Consider the following 7,505-nt stretch of genomic DNA (forward strand, 5'->3'; position numbering starts at 1 on the left):
ATAGTCTCTACTGTTCCCCTCCTGACCAGGTCTCGACCACATTCAGTCCTCTATAGTCTCTACTGTCCCCCTCCTGACCAGGTCTGGACCACATTCAGTCCTCTATAGTCTCTACTGTCCCCCTCCTGACCAGGTCTCGACCACATTCAGTCTTCTATAGTCTCTACTGTCCCCCTCCTGACCAGCTCTGAACCACACTCAGTCGTCTATAGTCTCTACTGTCCCCCTCCTGACCAGCTCTGAACCACACTCAGTCGTCTATAGTCTCTACTGTCCCCCTCCTGACCAGGGCCAATAAGGCTCTTGTCAAAAGAAGTGTGATATTTCAGAAACATGCAGCTGTAGGCTTTTGAAGGATTTTAATGGAAGAAAGCATTTTATCTTTGTATGAAAATTAGTGATAATTTGTATCCACTCTGCTGCTCCCAGCCTGGGTTGTTGACATAACATTTTTTGTCATTTAGCAGATGCTCTTAACCCTAAGTCGCTATAGATAAGTGCCTTGCTCAAGGGCACATCGGCAGGGGCCACAGACACTTTCACTTGAGCTGACCTGAAATCCTTGCTGTACAACACCCAGCTAGAGGCCATCCACAGCAGCCTGGTGTTCAGCCTGCTGCACGTGTCATCCTACAGCCAGGGGGTGCTCTGGGGCTAATGGCAGTGGAGGTGTGACATTTCCCACATCAATGTGATGACCCACAAACCCTCAATATAAAATGCTAAAGGACACATACAGTACATTCAATTATATCAAGGTAGTAGTAGTACTGGATGAGTCTAGCCAATTTAATCCACTCCATGTCACCCATGTCTCAAATGGGCCCTTGTCTGGGCAAAGAGCTGTAGGAATAATTAGAAAACAACATTTCTTATAGAAAATTAAGTAATTATGGTTCTTTCAGCAAGCACATTTCTTTATTTCACCAGAACCTGGAGTCGGGTTTGGACAGCGTCATGAGCTTCCTGAACCCCAGCAGTGGGTCTAGTGACTCTGCGGGAGCAGGCTGAATCACTCCATGGTGCTGCTGGACCCCAGTGACGTCCCACCGAAGACCCCCATGGTAACCTCTGGAGACTGTACTTCAGCAGCTCCTATGATTCTGAGCTGGGCAACCCTTCCACCTTAGGACTGGTGAGATGATGATCACATGCTTCCCAAATAGCACCCTATTGCCTATGTAGTGCACTGCTTTTGATCAAGGGCCCTATGGACCCATAGAAAAGTAGTGCACATTATTGGAAATAGGGTGACATTTGGGACACAGATATTATTGATAGATTGTACAATCACACACTATCATGAGGAAAGTAAACTAAAGCTGTTTGGTCCACCCCCCTCTCTCCCGGGTCCTAGAACGCCCAGGGTGTCTCGGGCCCAACTCTAATGAGTGCGTCGGTGCGTCGGTCAGAGACTCTGGCTGCTCCCACCCCTACATGTCCCTTCTACAGTACGATACGAGGAGCTCAGCCATGACCAGCTAGAACACTGCCGACTGGACATCAGCAACATTAAAAGCAACTACAAACAAGCTACTGTTAGTTCCTTATCTAAAATAATGTGTTTATAAAGTACTTTTCATACATTTCTCTAAAAGCACTGATAATATAACACCAAATAAACAACTGTAGAAGATGTCTGTCTGTCTGTGCGTGCAGGAGGACAGTGTCCCGGTCCAGGGCCCCATCAGGCCAGGTCTGCTCCTGTGAGGATGCCACCAGAGCCTCCCTTAGTAGGCATGACTGGAGGAGGTACACAGACCTGTGAGTAGTACTACAGTATTCATAGTACACCTACCAAGTTTGATACTTTTATCTGAAATCGTGCAATTCATTGGCTCTTACTCGCCAGACCGGTGTTTCCCAACTCCTCCAGTACCACCAACAGCACAGATTTCTGTTGTAACCCCAGACAAACTCACCTAAATCAACTCACTGAGGGCTTGATGATTAGTTGACAAGTTTAACCCCCTAAGGTTCAAATCTAATTACCTATTATCTAATTACCTAAAATCTTATGGGTTAATCAGGTGTGCTTGTCTGGGGCTACAACAAAAATGTGAGCTTTTGGTGGTACTCGCGGGCTGGAGTTGGGAAACACATTTGCTCTCCATAAAAATGTATCAGATATCAATATTTCTCAGCAATCATTTCTCATGAGTCAAAGTAGATGAAAATAAACCCCAAATGTTCAAATCATTCCTCCTTTAGACCTGTGAGTACATATTTGCTCTGATAACAATGTAGTAGATGTCATATATTTTGATCAATCATACCTCAAGAATCAAAATAGATTCAAACACACACCAAATATATGTCAAAATCCTTCATCCTTTACCCTGGTTGCCAGATCTGTTATTATTGCCTCAGACAACTCCATATTTGGCATGACAACAAGTGACAGAGGAGTTGGCTAAAACAGAAACGGATTGAAACTGGCAACCAGGCCTATTCCTCCATTTCGTTCTGCTACATTTCTGGAAAAAACTAAATGTCACAAAGAACATTTTGTTCCATTTTCTCACAGGATGAATCCATCTGCTGGGTGTCTCTGTCATCTCTCATTGTCCTGATGGATACGTTGATGTCGAGAGGTGACACCGGCAAGAATATGACAGCTATTGAATACTGTCTTTTCAAGATAGTTTTGACACTATGCTAGCTACGTTATTCTGTTATTCTTACTTTGCTGTTTTTTTGTATTATTATTTTTAATTTGCTGTTGACAAAGAGCTATTAAAATACAAAGCTAAGATAAATAACAAAAAGCATCAACACATTTCTAACTTTTTTTTATGTATGACAAATGTTTTACTTTCTTCCACTATGTTCCTCAAAAGCATTTCTCTTTCCAACATTTTCATTTTCTGTATTTTCGGTCCTTTGGAGCTTCAGGACAAGGTAAGCCTCAGGTCACAGTGACGTTCAAACCCGGCCAAAGAGTAACCCTCACTTAATGACGTGTCTCCATCTGTTAAATTTGATCTGTTCATTTAATGTTTAATTTTCTGTAATATAGCCATCATTGATTAAATTATTGCAACTTATCTTCTATATAATCTGAATCTCATGCACACATTTTGTAATTAAAATGTAAATAAGATTGCACACTTTTGTATGATGTGGACAAGTTGACATACAGTTTTTGTACAGCCAGATGATTGTAATAATGTTTCCTACGGACTAAGGACTCTATTCAATCCATATTACGGAAGTTCAGCATTACAGTGTGATTTAAATTTAAAGGCAATGTTCCACGTTAGCAGAGGCTGCATTCAACCAGAAATTACCTTTACATTTCTATCATGCAATCTGTAACACTTCAGCGATCCAGATTGAAAAGAGCCCTAATTGATCCTGTAAATCTTATCTGTACAATGTATCACAATAAATTAAACAAATTAATTATATCATTGTATGCTACTACTTCATATTTTTTGCGTTTAATTTATCAGCTGTTTATTTTCTGTTACAACTACATTCTGATTGTGCTCACATTTTTTAGACCGGTATAGACGATTAAAAGATCTGATCTTCCTGACCACCTCCAGAGGTAGTTGGGGATGACGTGATTGGTTGGATGATAGGTCAGTGGGTACTTTTTATTGGTTTCACCTGTTAAGCCTTTCCAATCAGGGCAGAATGAACGTGATTGGTTAGATTAAACTAACGTGGCGCCGAAGGGTAGGGCTGCCATCTTATCGGCTCTTCATGAACCATGCTATTTTGTTTGTTTATTCGCATTGTTCGTAACTTGTTTTTTACATAATGTTGCTGCTACCGTCTCTTATGACTGAAAAGAGCTTCTGGACATCAGAACTGCGATTGCTCACCTCAAACTGGATGAAGAGTTCTTCTTCAATGAGTCGGATGGGAGGGATATACTACAGACACACGGCCAGGCCCAGATCCAGGTGATTCGCTGGAGAAGGAAACTTGAGATTTAATGGAAAAAAGATCAAGGGTGCCTTGTGGCTAATCTGCCCTTGCCTTCCGTTCTGCAAGCTAACGTTCAATCGCTGGGAAATAAATGGAACGAGCTGAAAGCACATATATCCTACCAACAGGACATTAAAAACGGTAATATCTTATGTTTCACCAAGTCGTGGCTGAATGACGACATTAAGAACACACAGCTGGCGGGTTATATACTCCATCGGCAGGACAGAACAGCAGCCTCTGGTAAGACACAGGGCGGGGGCCTATGCATATATATGAACAACAGCTGGTTCACGAAATCTAAGGAAGTGTCAAGGTTTTGCTCGCCTGATTGTAGAGTATGTCATGATAAGCTGTAGACCACACTATCTACAGTGGGGAGAACAAGTATTTGATACACTGCCGATTTGGCAGGTTATCCTACTTACAAAGCATGTATAGGTCTGTAATTTTTATCATAGGTACACTTCAACGGAATCTAAAACAAAAACCCAGAAAATCACATTGTATGATTTTTAAGTAATTAATTTGCTTCGAGGCAAGTAACACTGAAACATGCATGAGAGCATCAGCTGTTCCGGATGACTGTGTGATCACGCTCTCCTCAGCCAATGTGAGCAAGACCTTCAAACAGGTCAACATTCACAAGGCCGCAGGGCCAGACGGATTGCCATGACTTGTACTCTGAGCATGCGCTGACCAACTGGCTGACCAAGTGTCTTCACTGACATTTTCAACCTCTCCCTGTCTAAGTCTGTAATACCAACATGTTTCAAGAAGACCACAATAGTCCTTGTGCCCAAGAACACTAAGGTAACCTGCCTAAATGACTACCGACCCATAGCACTCACGTCTGTAGCCATGAATTGCTGTGAAAGGCTGGTCATGGCTCACATCAACACCATTATCCCAGAAACCCTAGGCCCACTCAATTTGCATACCACACCAACAGATCCAGATAATGATGCAATCTCTATTGCACTCCACACTGCCCTTTTACACCTGGACAAAAGGAACACCTATGTGAGAATGCTATTTATTGACTACAGTTCAGCGTTCAACACCATAGTGCCCTCAAAGCTCATCACTAAGCTAAGGACCCTGGGACTAAACACCTCCCTCTGCAACTGTGGATCCTGGATTTCCTGACGGGCCGCCCCCAGGTGGTAAGTGTAGGTAACAACACATCTGCCACGCTGGTCCTCAACGAGGGGGCTTCTCAGGGGTGCGTGCTCAGCCCCCTCATGTACTCCCTGTTCACTCATGACTGCATGGCCAGGCACGACTCTCCCAAAACCAAGGCGATTTTGTTGGGGGTGTGTTATAGGCCGCCCAAGCAGAATGCATTCTTTGAAGGTCTTGAAATTGTGTTGTCAAACTGTAATGATTCGCTGTTGAAGGAAATAATTTTGTTAAGGGATTTCAATACTGATGTCTGCAAAAAGAATAGCCCAACATACAATCTATTTATGCACTTTTGTAGATCACTTGCTCTGACCCAAATGATAAAAGATCCCACCAGGATATGTGAAACAGTGCAAAGTACAATTGACTTAATATTAGTGTCTGATACATCTAAAATAATCACAGATAGGAGTAATAGTCTATGGAATCAGTGATAATTTTATTACATTTTGCACAAGGAGGATTTTTAAAGATATATTTAAGTATCACACAACCGTTAGAATCAGAGGACTCAAAAAATACTGTGTAGAAAAGTTTAGGGAGGAAGTGGGAAAAATTGACTGGTCACCTGTGCTAGATAGTTTAGGGGTAGACAGTGCCTGTGAAGCCTTTAAATGTAGATTCCTTGATGTGGTGAATGTGATGGCTCCCATTAGACGGGTCAGGGTGAAGCAGAGATCTAGCCCTTGGTTTAATCATGAGAATCTAGAATATATCCAAGCAAGGAATAAGGCCTTTAAGACATTTAAGAACAGCATGATTTTGTCCTATATAAACGTCACAGAAATGAAGCACAGAGCAGTTGTACATGAGAAAATGTATGAATATGTTAACAAACAGGGTCTAATGTATGATTTTCAGTCGGGTTTTAGAAAAACATCATGTCTACTTTACTTGATTGACTTCATCAGGAAAGAGATTGATGAGGGAAATCTGTGTGGAATGGTACTGCTTGACCTACAGAAGGCCTTTGATACAGTTAACCACTGTCTCCTAATCTCCAAACTGGAGGCACTGGGGTTAAGCAGTATCCCTCTAGGCTGGATAAAGTCCTATTTATCAGGAAGGGAGCAAGTAGTAGAGGTTAATGGTTCACTGTCTCAGGCAAAACCAATGAGTTGTGGCGTTCCGCAGGGGAGCGTGCTTGGGCCTCTGCTGTTTTTATTGTATATTAATGATATGAAAGATGCTTGTTCTTGCTGTCTTTTTCTTTATACGGATGACTCTACACTTCTGGTGTCTCACAAAAGTAAAACTATGTTGGAGAGCATACTTAGAGCTTACTAACATTAGCAAATGGCTTGGAGATAGTAAGCTATCTCTGCACTTAGGGAAAACTGAAGCAATTATTTTTGGATTCAGACCTAAATTGTGTAGGTTGTCTGAAATCAGAGTGGAGTTAGGGGGTGAGGTGCTGACTACTAAACCTCTGTTAGCTACTCGGGATGTATTCTTGATGGAAGCTTGGATGGTGTGAGCATGGCCAATAAGGTGCTAGGGAAGGTTAATGCCAGGACTAAGTTTTTGGCTAGAAAGTCCAAGCTGCTTGTTAAGGACTCCATGAAAGTGCTAGCTACTGCCCTCATTCAATGCCATGTTGACTATGCTAGTACTTCCTTGTTTGTGGGCTTATCTAAATTTATGAAGGGGAAGCTCCAGATAGTCCAGAATAAGTTGATTAGGGTAGTATTGAAGGTGAGTCCACGTACTCACATAGGCAGGAGCTGCTTTCAGGAACTAAACTGGCTGCCTGTTGAGGCTAGGGTGTCCCAGATTAAACTAGGTTTGGTTTCCAGGAGTATTTATGGTCCTGCGCCCAGAAATGTAGTGATTACTTTCCTCGTGTTAGGGATGCACACAATCACAGCACCAGATCAGGTGCTGCTGATGTGTGCTTATACAGGTTCAGGAGTAATGCTGGTAAAGGTACTTTCTTGTATACTGAGTTGCCTCTGCCTATAAAAACAACGTCCTCTCTGGGCAGCTGTAAACATAAAGTAAAAATATGTTTGGTGTCTTCTGTGCCCATATGAATAACCATGATGTAACTGGAATGATGAGATAATGTTCCTCTTTTATGTTTTTGTTTTATTATTTCACTGCCATACTGTGTTCCATCTTGTCTAGCCATCTTGTGTCAAGAGGACCACAATGGAAATAAGTCCCAGACTGTGTGTTATCCTCGATGATTTTATTCATGTGCATGTATGGCTTTTAAGTTTTATGTGTGCTTGTTTTTAAAATGGTCAAATTAATAAACTAAACTAAACTAATCATTAGGTTTGCTGAAGACAACAGTGGTAGGCCTGATCACCGACAACGATGAGACAGCCTATAGGGAGGAGGTCAGAGACCTGACCCAGTGGTGTAAGGACAACAAG

The sequence above is a fragment of the Oncorhynchus mykiss genome, chromosome 18 (assembly GCF_013265735.2).
Source record: "Oncorhynchus mykiss isolate Arlee chromosome 18, USDA_OmykA_1.1, whole genome shotgun sequence".
In the NCBI taxonomy this organism is placed as follows: domain Eukaryota; kingdom Metazoa; phylum Chordata; class Actinopteri; order Salmoniformes; family Salmonidae; genus Oncorhynchus; species Oncorhynchus mykiss.